We start from the raw sequence: 12,957 nt of genomic DNA, 5'->3' as shown, positions 1-12,957 counted from the left end.
GAACTAAAATATGTTCCGAGATTCTTTAAAAAAATATATAAAATTCGTTTATTTATGAATTCCAAATATTATTTCATTCGATTTTTTTTTCGTTATCTCTCGTGGGTTAGGTCAGTTCCATTCCACACTAAACAGAAAACAAATAATATAATATTTCCCCTACCGATTATCACACTTCATTCAATACGGAAGAAATGAAACAAAACACAAATTATCGAAACCCTGACCAAAACCCCTCCGCGAAAACACACAACCTTAGAGAGAAATTCCTCTTGACTTTGTTATCTTTGATTGAAATACGAGAAAAAAGGAAAGAAAAAATGTGTTCGAACCGAACATAAAAACAATAGCGCACATGAAAGTGCGATGATAATACAACAACAACAAACACCCGGGCATGCTGGCTGGCAGGCCAGGCAGGCAGCTAGTCGAAAGTAAATAAACAATTTCCAGTAGCCCAGCCAGCTCTCTAGGCTACAAAGTGGCCAATCAACCCGCACAGTAGTTGTCTGTCAGAGAGTCACTAAAAACCAAACAAAGAATCGAACAGCCGAGCAAACGTTGTTGGGTTGTATGCACCAGAAAAATGATGATGGTTGTTGGGTCATAGCTACTAGTTTTTTTGTTGTAGTTGTTGTTGTTCGCCTTTCCTCTATTTGTGCAAGCATAGCTGATAATGTCAATAATGTATGGCGAGACCAAATAAAGCAGCATATCCACCAAAGGAAGATTACGGCCACCAAGAGTAGGGAATGTGGACAGCCATTCCGCCAGCCATATGTTTACAGTTGGCGATTGTGTGCCAGGCGATAAAAGTTAAAACAAACAAAAAACGCTTGGAAGGCATGCGACCATGACACTTCCACCACGATAAGAGCATTGGGTCACTAGAGTCAAACTAGAGAGCAAACATTTTTTTCCGTAAGGGGAGCGGAACATGAAATCAAATAAAATATGTCTATTGTTCGATTTATCTTTTGAAAATTGAAGGTTTAATTTCGAAGGAATAACATCCGATCCATATACGATTGGAAAGATTGTAGTCTGTATTTTCATAATCCATTTAATTTGTGTAAATACTCCATCAACTTTCAAAGTTATGGCCTTCCGAACAAGGTAACTCAAAAAATTCGAAACATGAAAAAATTCAGTTACATTAGTTTCATGACGCATATCTCAGATATTTTAAGAGGTACAGTGATGGGACTCAAACTAATTTTAAAGTCCGGGTATTCCTCTTTCCAAAAACATTTATTTCACAAAAATAAACCGAACATTGCCGAAGTTATGGACCGAGGAATAACATTACCCAAATTATGCCAAACATGGGAAATTTTTTTGAACTTTGGTATATTTCCTATAACTCAGATATTTGGTTAGCTATATGGGTACGGATCGAACTGATATTGAAGAGGAGATGTCCCGCTTCCATCCACAATTTATTTTACTAAAATTACTTCAATATTTCCAAAGTTATGGACCGAGGAATCCCATTACTCAAAATAAACAAAAAGTTGGGAAATTTTGCGCACATTGATATTTTCCCATTAACTCTGTAACTTCTTGAGCTACATGGACTTAATTCATACCGAATCTAAAGAGGGGATTTCCCTCTTCCATTATCAATTTATTTCAGTAAAATATTCGGAATATTTCAAAAGTTATGGCTCGATGAATATCATTACCGAAAAATTCTTAAAATAGGGAAAAATTGCGCACATTGATATTTTTCCGATAACTCGGGTATTTTCTTAGCTACATGAAAGTAAATAGAACAGAATCTGAAGAGGAGATGTTCATCTTCTATATTCAATAGGTTTTACTAAAATATTCGGAATATTTCAAAAGTTATGGCCCGAGAAATAACATTACCCAAAAAAATTCCTACCATGGGAAAATTTTGCGCTCATTGATATTTTTCCGATAACTCGGATATTTGCTTAGCTAAATAAATAGGACTCGAACAGAATCTAAAGAGAGGGTGTCCCGCTTCTATTATCAATTTATTTCAGTAAAATATTCGGAATATTTCCAAAGTTAGGGGCCATAGAAAAACCATACCCAAAATATGCCAAATATGAGGAAAATATGCGCACATTGATACTTTTCCGATAACTCGAATATTTGCTTTGCTATATAAATATGATTCGAACAGAATCTAAAGAGGGGATGTACCGCTTCCATTATCAATTTATTTCAGTAAAATATTCGGAATAGTTCAAAAGTTATGGACCAAATAAAAACCAAACCAAAAATATGCCTACCATGGGGAAATTTTGCGCACATTGGTATTTAGCCGATAACTCGGACATTTGCTTAGCTACGTGATCATAATTCGTACTGAATATCATAACGAGATGTTCCTCTTCTATATTCAATTAATTTTACTAAAATATTCGGAATATTTCAAAAGTTATGGGCCAAGGAATAGCATTACCCAAAACATGCCTACCATGAGAAAATATTGCGCACTTTCATATTTTTCCGATAAATCTGATATTTGCTGAGCTACGAGTACATAATTCGAACTGAATCTGAAGAGGAGATATCCCTCTTCTATATTCAATTGATTTTACTAAAATATTCGGAATATTTAAAAAGTTATGGCCCGAGAAATAACATTACCCAAAATATGCCTACCATCAGAAAAATTTTCGCACTTTGGTATTGTCCCGATAGCTCAGATATTTGTATAGTTACATGAACGTAATTCGAACAGAATCTGAAGAGCAGATATCCCTCCTCTATATTCAATTTATTTTACTAAAATATTCGGAATATTTCAAAAGTTATGGCCCGAGAAATAACATTACCCATTTAGGCCTCTGAACCCAATGTCAATTTCTTTAAAAATTGGATTTTAATTATTTTTTTTTTATTTATTTCATTTATGCTCCAATAATTTTCTGTTTAATAAATTATTTGAATACTATTCCAAAAATTATTTTAAAAATTAAAGAAATCTGAATACTAATAAATTTCTATCTGAACTACCAAGAAAATTCAAATGACCCAAAGAAAAAATCGTAAAATTTATGAGCATTGTTGCTCATACGCAATGACCGATCGACCTTATCAGCAATAATTTCATGGTAATATTTTTATTTTCTAAGAAACCTAATAAGAAATGTTATGGGATTTTCAATAAGAAATACTGAGAAGATTTTCTAGATAATTTAAGAAATGATAGTTGTATTAAATCCGCTCAGTGGAGATAATTGGAAAAAGTGTCAAATTTTGGGGAAATTTTTAGGTTATGATATTCCAGAGGCCATAACATGGGAATTCAGTGGAATATTTTTACAAATTGGATTTATTTTGTAAGCAAAACATCTCAGCTTTAAATTGGTGCCAAATTTTCCCCATGTAGCTGGTGAAATATTTGAGTTATCGCCAAAAATATAAACATGACAAATTTTTTCAGTTTGGGGGATTTTTTTGCGTAATGACTTCTGGAGGTCATAACTTGTGAACCAAGTGGAATATTTTTTACAAAATGGTTTTATTTTGTAAGAATAACATCTAAGCTTTAAATGAATGCCCATTATTTGCCATGTACCTAAACAAATATCTGAGTTATCGCCAAAAATATAAACATGACCAAATTTTTCAGTTTTGGGGATTTTTTTGCGTAATGACTTCTAGAGGCCATAACTTGTGAACCAAGTGGAATATTTTTTACAAATCGGATTTATTTTGTACGAAAAATATCTGAGCTTTAAGTGGATGCCCATTTTTTGCCATGTACCTAAACAAATATCTGAGTTATCGCCAAAAATATAAACATGACCAATTTTTTCAGTGTTGGGGATTTTTTGGGTAATGATTTCTAGAGGCCATAACTTGTGAACCAAGTGTAATATTTTATACAAAGTGACTTTACGTTGTTAGCCAACCACCTCAGCTTCAAATCGATGCCAAATTTTCCCATGTACCCATACTAATATCTGAGTTATGGGTAAAAATGAAAACATTACCAATGTTTTCAGTGTTGGGGATTTTTTGCGTAATGACTTCCAGAGGCCATAACTTGTGAACCAAGTGGAATTTTTTTTTACAAAATGGTTTTTTATTGTAAGAAAACCCTCTCAGCTTTAAATTGGTGCCAAATTTTCCCCATGTAGCTGGTGAAATATTTGAGTTATCGGTAAAATTATGAACATGACCATTTTTTTTAGTGTTTGGGTATTTTTGCGTAATGACTTCTTGGGGCCATAACTTGTGAACCAAGTGGAATATTTTTTACAAAATGGATTTATATTGTAAGAATAACATCTAAGCTTTAAATGAATGCCAATTTTTTGCCATGTACCTAAACAAATATCTGAGTTATCGCCAAAAATATAAACATGACCAAATTTTTCAGTGTTGGGGATTTTTTTTGCGTAATGACTTCTAGAGGCCATAACATGTGAATAAAGTGGTATATTTTTTACAAAGTGGATTTATTTTGTAGGAATAACATCTCAGCTATAAATTATTACCAAATATTTCGATGTATCTAAACAAATATTTGAGTTATGGGTAAAAATGAAAACATGACCAATTTTTTCAGTGTTGGGGATTTTTTTGCGTAATGACTTCCAGAGGCCATAACTTGTGAACCAAGTGGAATATTTTTTACAAAGTGACTATATGTTGTAAGCCAACTATCTCAGCTTTAAATGGATGCCCATTTTTGCCATGTACCTAAACAAATATCTGAGTTATGGGTAAAAATGAAAACATGACCAATTTTTTCAGTGTTGGGGGTTTTTTGCGCAATGACTTCTAGGGGCCATAACGTGTGAACCAAGTGGAATATTTTTTACAAAGTGGATTTATTTTGTAAGAATAACATCTAAGCTTTAAATGAATGCCCATTTTTTGCCATGTACCTAAACAAATATCTGAGTTATCGCCAAAAATATAAACATGACCAATTTTTTCAGTTTTGGGGATTTTTTTGCGTAATGACTTCTAGAGGCCATAACTTGTGAATCAAGTGAAATATTTTTTACAAATCGGACTTATTTTGCAAGAAAAACATCTCAGCTTTAAATGAGTGCCCATTTTTTGCCACGTAGCTAAACAAATATCTGAGTTATCCCCAAAAATATAAACATGACCAATTTTTTCAGTGTTGTGGATTTTTTGCGTAATGACTTCTGGAGGCCATAACTTGTGGACAAAGTGGAATATTTTTTACAAAGTGAATATATTTTGAAAAAAGAGTGTATCAGGGATATTCGTGTTAATTTTCAAGACGATCCAATAAAAATTGGAACTTGCAGATCACTTAGAAAATTGAAAAAGTTGCTCGAAGGACCATCAAATATGTCATGACTTATTTTTGTAATTTAAATATGTTGCATACTTTTGGGAGAGAAAGATAGGTAAATTGTTGAGACAATGAGGGAGCAAAGATGCCGATTCATTTTCCCATTAAAAAATTTAACATATCTGTCACTTAATAAATAATCGTGGAAAATTTTGTTGTTGTTTTTTTCTGTTCGCTGGAATTGAAATGTGCTTTTCTTGTTAATAACAAAAAAATTAACATTTCAATTTTCTCTACAATAATTGGCCATGTCATGATTAATTGTTGTTGTTGCTGCTGTTGTATAGGAACTTTGTAATGGTATTTTGTGCCCCCATCCCTCTCACACCCCCCCCTCCTTCTCCTCCGCTTTGTCATGAAGGCCTCACACTGTTCAATTTAATGCCAGGCAAGTGAGTGACACAATGATATGACACAGATGTCAATTAAGTTTCATTAGTTGCCACCTGATTACTAATTTTATTAAAGCACCACCTTGCCCCTCCCCCTCCCCCGGGCGGAGCGGCACAACACGAATAAAATCGAACATTGCCGTCAGGCCATTATCAAATGTCAGCATCGACATCATCATCATCATCAAATGATGCTTTGTCCCATCGTCATTTATTACCGCTATCCGAATGGGGGGACAGTGGTTCGAGGTTCGAGAAAGCAGAATTTGTTTTTCCTATTAAAAAAAATCTCCTAAATTCCTAGGCATTGAAACACTGTGCCATTTTGCTGTAACCGAGGTTGGGGGGAATCTTTTCATTTGAAAACAATAAAATTCTTCCACTGAAACATTGATGTCGGAATTTGTTTTTGTTGTTTTTGTTTTACTAAAAAAATTATGCATTCCGCGCAGACATGATGACTACAGCAAAAAGCTACCTACCTCAGTATTTGTTTTTTCCCTCCGCTCGGTATTCAGTATTCCACAGTGATGCTTTCGGTTGATGTTTTATTTCCTCTTAGTAACGTTGGGCGCCATTTAATAGAGATACACAGCATTGGCCTTGTATTCCAGCCATTGTGACGACTTCTATGAATTACAAAGTCTAAAATTGCAAAAGCAAAATTAGATTCAATAGAATTTCAGCTTTTAATTAAGGTGAAAAATGTAAATGTAGCTTCTCAAATACCAGAGTTATGGGTAAGTTTATAAAATTACCCAATTTGGGGAATTTTCAGGAGATTTTTGAGTAACTAACTTCGAGAGGCCATAACTTTTGAAATAATCGCCTGATTTCGATGAAATAAATGGATTATGATAGCTTTACAGCTTATCTTCAAATATCCTTCGAGCTATAATAAAGTAGCTTATCAAATTTCAAAGTTATGGCGAAAATACAAAATCGACCAAATTTTCCCATCTTGGGTAAATTTTAGGTTATGATATTCCAGAAGCCATAACTTCGAACTAAGTGGATTATATTTTCAGAAGTGGATTTATTTTGTAAGAAAACCATCTTAGCTTTAAATTGATACCAAATTTCCCGATGTAGCTTAACAACTATCTGAGTTATCTGCAAACATTAAAACATGACCAATTTTTTCAGGGTTTGGGATATTTTTGCGTAACGACTTCTTGGGGCCATAACTTGTGAACTATGCGGAGTAATTTTTATAAAATAGATTTATTTAGTATAAAAACGTCTGAGCTTTCAAATGATACAATTTTTTCCGATGTAACTTACCAAATATCTGAGTTATCGGTAAAAATAAAAACATGACCAATTTTTTCCGAGTTTGGAATTTTTTGCGTAATGGGTTCCAGGGGCCATAACTTGTGAACCAAGCGAAATATTTTGTATAAAGTAGCTTTATTTTGTTAGTCAAACATCTCAGCTTCAAATCGATGCCAAATTTTCCCATGTACCCAAACAAATATCTGAGTTATCGGTAAAAATTAAAACATGACCAATTTTTTCCGAGTTTGGAATTTTTTGCGTAATGACTTCTAGAGGCCATAACTTGTGTTCCAAGTGGAATATTTTTTATAAAGAAGCTTTATTTTGTTAGTCAAATATCTCAGCTTCAAATCGACGCTAAATTTTCCCCTGTACCCAAACAAATATCTGAGTTATCGTAAAAAAATGAAACATGACCAATTTTTTCAATGTTGCGATTTTTTTGCGCAATGAATTCTAGAGGCCATAACTCGTTATCCAAACGGAATATTTTTTACAAACTGGCTTTATTTTATAAGAAAAACATCTAACCTTTAATTGATACCATTTTTCCCGAAGTAACTTACCAAATATCTGAGTTATCGGTAAAAATAAAAACATGACCAATTTTTTCCGAGTTTGGGATATTTTGCGTAATGATTTCTAGAGGCCATAACTTGTGAACTAAGTGGAATATTTTTTATAAAGTAGCTTTATTTTGTTAGTCAAACATCTCAGCTTCAAATCGATGCCAAATTTTCCCCTGTACCCAAACAAATATTTGAATTATCGGCAAAAATTGAAACATGACCAATTTTTTAAATGTTGCGAATTTTTTGCGCAATGAATTGTAGAGGCCATAACTCGTTATCCAAAGGGGATATTTTTTACAAACTGGCTTCATTTTATAAGAAAAACATCTGAGCTTTCAATTGATACCATTTTCCCGATGTAACTTACCAAATATCTAAGTTATCGGTAAAAATAAAAACATGACCAATTTTTTCCGAGTTTGGAATTTTTTGCGTAATGACTTCTAGAGGCCATAACTTGTGTTCCAAGTGGAATATTTTTTATAAAGTAGCTTTATTTTGTTAGTCAAACATCTCAGCTTCAAATCGATGCCAAATTTTCTCCTGTACCCAAACAAATATCTGAGTTATCGGCAAAAATTGAAACATGACCAATTTTTTCAATGTTGCGAATTTTTTGCGCAATGAATTGTAGAGGCCATAACTCGTTATCCAAACGGGATATTTTTTACAAACTGGCTTTATTTTATAAGAAAAACATCTGAGCTTTCAATTGATACCATTTTCCCGATATAACTTACCAAATATCTAAGTTATCGGTAAAAATAAAAACATGACCAATTTTTTCCGAGTTTGGAATTTTTTGCGTAATGACTTCTAGAGGCCATAACTTGTGTTCCAAGTGGAATATTTTTTATAAAGTAGCTTTATTTTGTTAGTCAAACATCTCAGCTTCAAATCGATGCCAAATTTTCTCCTGTACCCAAACAAATATCTGAGTTATCGGCAAAAATTGAAACATGACCAATTTTTTCAATGTTGCGAATTTTTTGCGCAATGAATTGTAGAGGCCATAACTCGTTATCCAAACGGGATATTTTTTACAAACTGGCTTTATTTTATAAGAAAAACATCTGAGCTTTCAATTGATACCATTTTCCCGATATAACTTACCAAATATCTGAGTTATCGGCAAAAATTGAAACATGACCAATTTGTTCAGTGTTGGGGATTTTTTGTGTATCGACTTCTGGAGGCCATAACTTGTGAACTAAATGAAATATTTTTCACAAGATGACTTTATTTTGCAAGACAAACATCTGAGCTTTTAATTGATGCCAAATTTCCGCCCTGTAGCCGGTGGAATTTTTGAGTTATCGTTAAAAATTAAAACATGGCCAATTTTTCCCAAGTTTGGAATTGTTTGCGTAATGACTTCCAAAGGCCATAACTTTTGAAATAATCGGAATATTTTGATGAAATAACTTGATTTTAAAAGAGGAATAACTAATTTTGAAATTATATTCGAGAACTATTGATGTATCTTGCGAAATACCAGAGTTACCACCCAAAAATAAAATATACCCAAATTTTACCAGTTTGTAAAAAAATGTTTGGTTATCATATTCCAGTGGCCATAACTTTGAAAATATTTGGTGGATCTTAGTAAAATAACTTTATTATGAAAGATGAACATCTTCTCTTAATATGCTCTACAAGTTGTATAGTTGTAGATGTTGAAAATACCTGAGATATCGGTATTTTCAACAAAATACCCAATTTTCCGCACTTTGAAAACATTTTTGGCTATCATCTTCCAGAGGTCATAACTTTTGATATATGTGGTGGATTTCAGTAAAAAAACTTTATTGTGAAAGTTTAATAGCTGCTCTTCAAATTATCTTCAAGATGTGTGCTTTTAACTCTTCAAATATCGGAGTTATGCGGAAAAATGTCAAGTTAACCTATTTTTTCAGCTTTGGACAGATTTTTGGTTAACATATTCCGGAGGTCATAAGGTCATAGTTGGCGAGATATTTTTGTAAATAAAATGATTATTAAAGAGGATCTTATCGACTTTAAATTCTCTTTAGATTTTGTGTTTGCAGATTTTAAAATATCGAAGTTATAGGAAAAAATATAAAGTTGACCAACATTTTGCAAGATTGAAAATTGTGTGGTGTCATTGTTTCGAAGGTCATAACTTATGCGATATTGGGTGTATTTTAATGAAATAAATTGTTTATGAAAGAAGAATATCCAATTTTTAAATTCTTCTCAAGGTGTTTTTTTGATAACTGAACAAATCCGGGAAATGTAGAGAAAAATTTAAAGTTGGATAATTCTTCTTCAATTTTGGGAATTTTTGTTTTTGGTTAAAAAAATGACCAGATTTTAAGTGAATATGCTAATAATATTGAAAACGGATTCAGGAAAGGTTTTCTATGTTTAGAAGGAATGTTCACTTTGAAAAAATCGAAGTTCGGAAAAGGTCTCATCGATGATCTTGTTTGTATAGAAGTCCTCTAAGATTTAATATTAAGATTTTAATTCCTATGATAGGCTTCTTTGGGGTCTTCTGTCTTGGAATTTGTAACAATTTGATAAAAAAAATCGAAGATCACCTGTCTATAAGAGATCTGGTGGAGGGTGTTTTATGTGTAGGAGAAATATTGGAGGACCTCTTCGAGAATCTTCTATGTATAGAAGACCTCTTAGATGTTCTTAACCTCTATGGAAGACTTCCTTCCGGATGGTCTTATTTTGTGTATCTTAAAATTTATACCTATAGAGGACTACTCGAAAGGTTTTTCAGTTAAAAAATATTGTTTGGAAGTTCTCCTGTCTATAGAAGTCCTTTGGGGGCCTCCTACGCATTGGATATGTCTTGGAAGATCTTAAACCTAGTGAAGACCGTTTGGAAGGTCTTTTAACTTTTGAAATTCTCCGAATCAAATGATTTTTTTTTTTCAAAAATAGTCTTTAAAAAATCCAAGCCTAATATGACCCTTCGAAAATGTGCTTTAAAAAAATTTGCGGCAATGGGTCTTCAAAGAAAGAAGGTTTTTATAAAAATCTAACCGATGGGCCTCTCAGAATAATTTTTAATACCCGTTAAATCTTCGAATAATTCTACCTTGACACATTTTTTCTATAATTTTTTTTTTCCCAACATTTCTCTCCATATAAAATTTCTATTTTGTTGTTCTATTTAATAGCTGCTAGGCCTTCAAATAAAATTAAAAAAAAAATACTTAAAAATTGTTTTTTTTTTCTTTTATAGAAAATATTCCCCATACTTTTTTTCTTCCTCCAAGTACGGCTTTCAACGCCGTTTCTTTTTCCACAAACAAAGACTCTGTGATCTACAGCTGACTTTTCTGGTGTGATTATGATGTGTGTTGGCTGACCTTTTTTTGTCATATTTTTGTTTTGTTTATTTTTAAGTTGAAGGGTGGAGAAGGGCGCGGGCGGGGGCGGGGGCAGCATTTATTTATTGTTTTGATGATTTTCTTCTTGTTGATTTGTTTGTTATCTACTGTTTGTTGTAACACATTTGACCTCTTACACTCTTTAAAATATGCGCTCTCTGCAGACTCATATTCTTCTTCAATTTTCATGCACCCACTTCAATTCTCTAACTCCTACTCTGACACTCCCCATTCCCCCCACCAAATGCATTTGCATTGCATATATGAAATTATCATTCTCTCTCTCGTGTTGTGTTTTGCACTGTTAAGTGATGATGATTTTAACTGTGTGTGTGGGTTGCTTGCATTGTTTTGCTTTGCTTTCTTTTCCATTTCAGTTATGTTGTGTACTTTCTCTGCTTACACTCCGTTACAGTCTCTGTGCATTGTGCGATCTCTCCCACTGACTCTGTTAGTTCTTTTCTCTGTTATATTTGTTTTTGTTTTCCAGGCTTTGCCTGCCTGCCTGCCGCCCACACATACAGGAGTGCTGTGTGGCCGCCGTCGTCGCTTTAACAGCGAATGAACACGAGTGTTATCATGACACTGTTATGCGTTTGCCTAACCAACCATCACAGTGCATTGTGGGGGAGAACAGGCGAGAGTCGTCGTATGTCTCGTATTATTGTTTCTCCACTTTCCACTGACTCTGTTAGTTGTTTTCTCTGTTATATTTTGTTTGCCTAGCTTGCGTGTCTGCCTGCCACCCACACACACAGCAATGTTGTGTGGCTGCCGCCGTCGTTATAACAGCAAACGAACATGAATGTTCACATAACACTGTTATGTGTTTGCCTAGCCAACATACCTACATACACACACAGCAGTGATGTGTGGCCGCCGCCGTCGCTATGGCCGCCGCCGTCGCTATGTAAGTGCAGGGGAGAGAGTGATAGAGTCAAACGAACAGAGAGTGTTATCATGACACTGTTATGTTTTCATTTTCTGACAGAAAATTTTACGTTTGCCCAGCCAATTTATTATTTAATAAACAATGTATTAATGCTGTGTTTTTTTAACAGTACTGCCATATGTTTTGATATCAATTATCATTAAAATTTGGCAGCACTGTTGATTTTTACACTGAGAAATTTTGAGCGCTGAGTGCTATTCTAGCGTCATGCCGCTAGAGAGTGATAGAAACACACGGCAAACGACTAGTGGTTGTGTTTTTAGCCGAATAGTGTTGTGTTTTTGGTCGGCCAGCTATAACAGTGCATTGTGGGGGAGAATAGGCGAGAGTCATCGTATGTTATTGTTTCTCCACTCGTGCTACTGGCTGTGTGTGCATAGGTGTGTGTGTGTGGCGCAATGGGCCAGTCAAAGCAAGCAAGCAATACAGTGAATGACTGCCTGTGTGTGCTTGCTTGCCTTGCCTGCCTGTCTGTTTATGCTGTTATTTGTTGCATTTTAAACAATTTCTATTTTATTAATAATATTGTTGTGATTGCGCGCACATCGCCACATATATTACGCGGAACGGAACAGAGCGCGCGCGTTTGCCTTACGGTGGGCTAAAAAAACAAACGATTTTTTTAAAAGGGAATATTAACAAAAAAATAAAATCAAAAGAAAAAATATTGTGCGTGACTGGGCTCGTTCGTCGTTATGGTTCTTTGGCGTGTCCGTTTTTGCCCAATAGTGTTAAAGTTTTAGTTCCCATTTGTTTGAAAAGCTGTCACATTTGTCAGTTTAGTCATTTTTCTTTTTGTTTTGTTGTTGTGTGGAGTGTTTCCTTTTATTCGTGCGTGTGCGTGCTTGTGTGTGGTGAAATGAAAGGCCTTTGGCCGTTGTGAATTCTATGGAATTTTCAATAATTAAATTAAAAAATCATTAACCAAAAAGAAGAAAAGAAAAAAAACTAAAAAAAAAATACAACAACAAAAACAAGTGCCTAAGAAAAATTTCACAAAAAATAATACTCAATACAAAAAAGAAAAAATAGTATTGAAATCATTTATTACCAAAGAGCAAACATGTGTCCC

The 12,957-nt window shown here is 33.9% G+C and overlaps 1 protein-coding gene across 2 annotated transcripts in view; it reads left to right on the top strand.

Annotated features, from left to right (window-relative positions):
• The window catches only part of LOC133334006 (ras GTPase-activating protein 1-like), a 53,281-nt gene that overhangs the window by 25,448 nt on the left and 14,876 nt on the right, over positions 1–12,957 (top strand). The gene's annotated exons all lie outside the window — the stretch shown is intronic.

Source organism: Musca vetustissima, unplaced genomic scaffold (genome assembly GCF_032173495.1).
Source record: "Musca vetustissima isolate MV318-11 ecotype Yass unplaced genomic scaffold, APGP_CSIRO_Mvet_v1 utg2072, whole genome shotgun sequence".
NCBI lineage: Eukaryota > Metazoa > Arthropoda > Insecta > Diptera > Muscidae > Musca > Musca vetustissima.
Note: the sequence above shows the minus strand (reverse complement) of the source record. Positions and strands in the feature narration are given on the sequence as shown.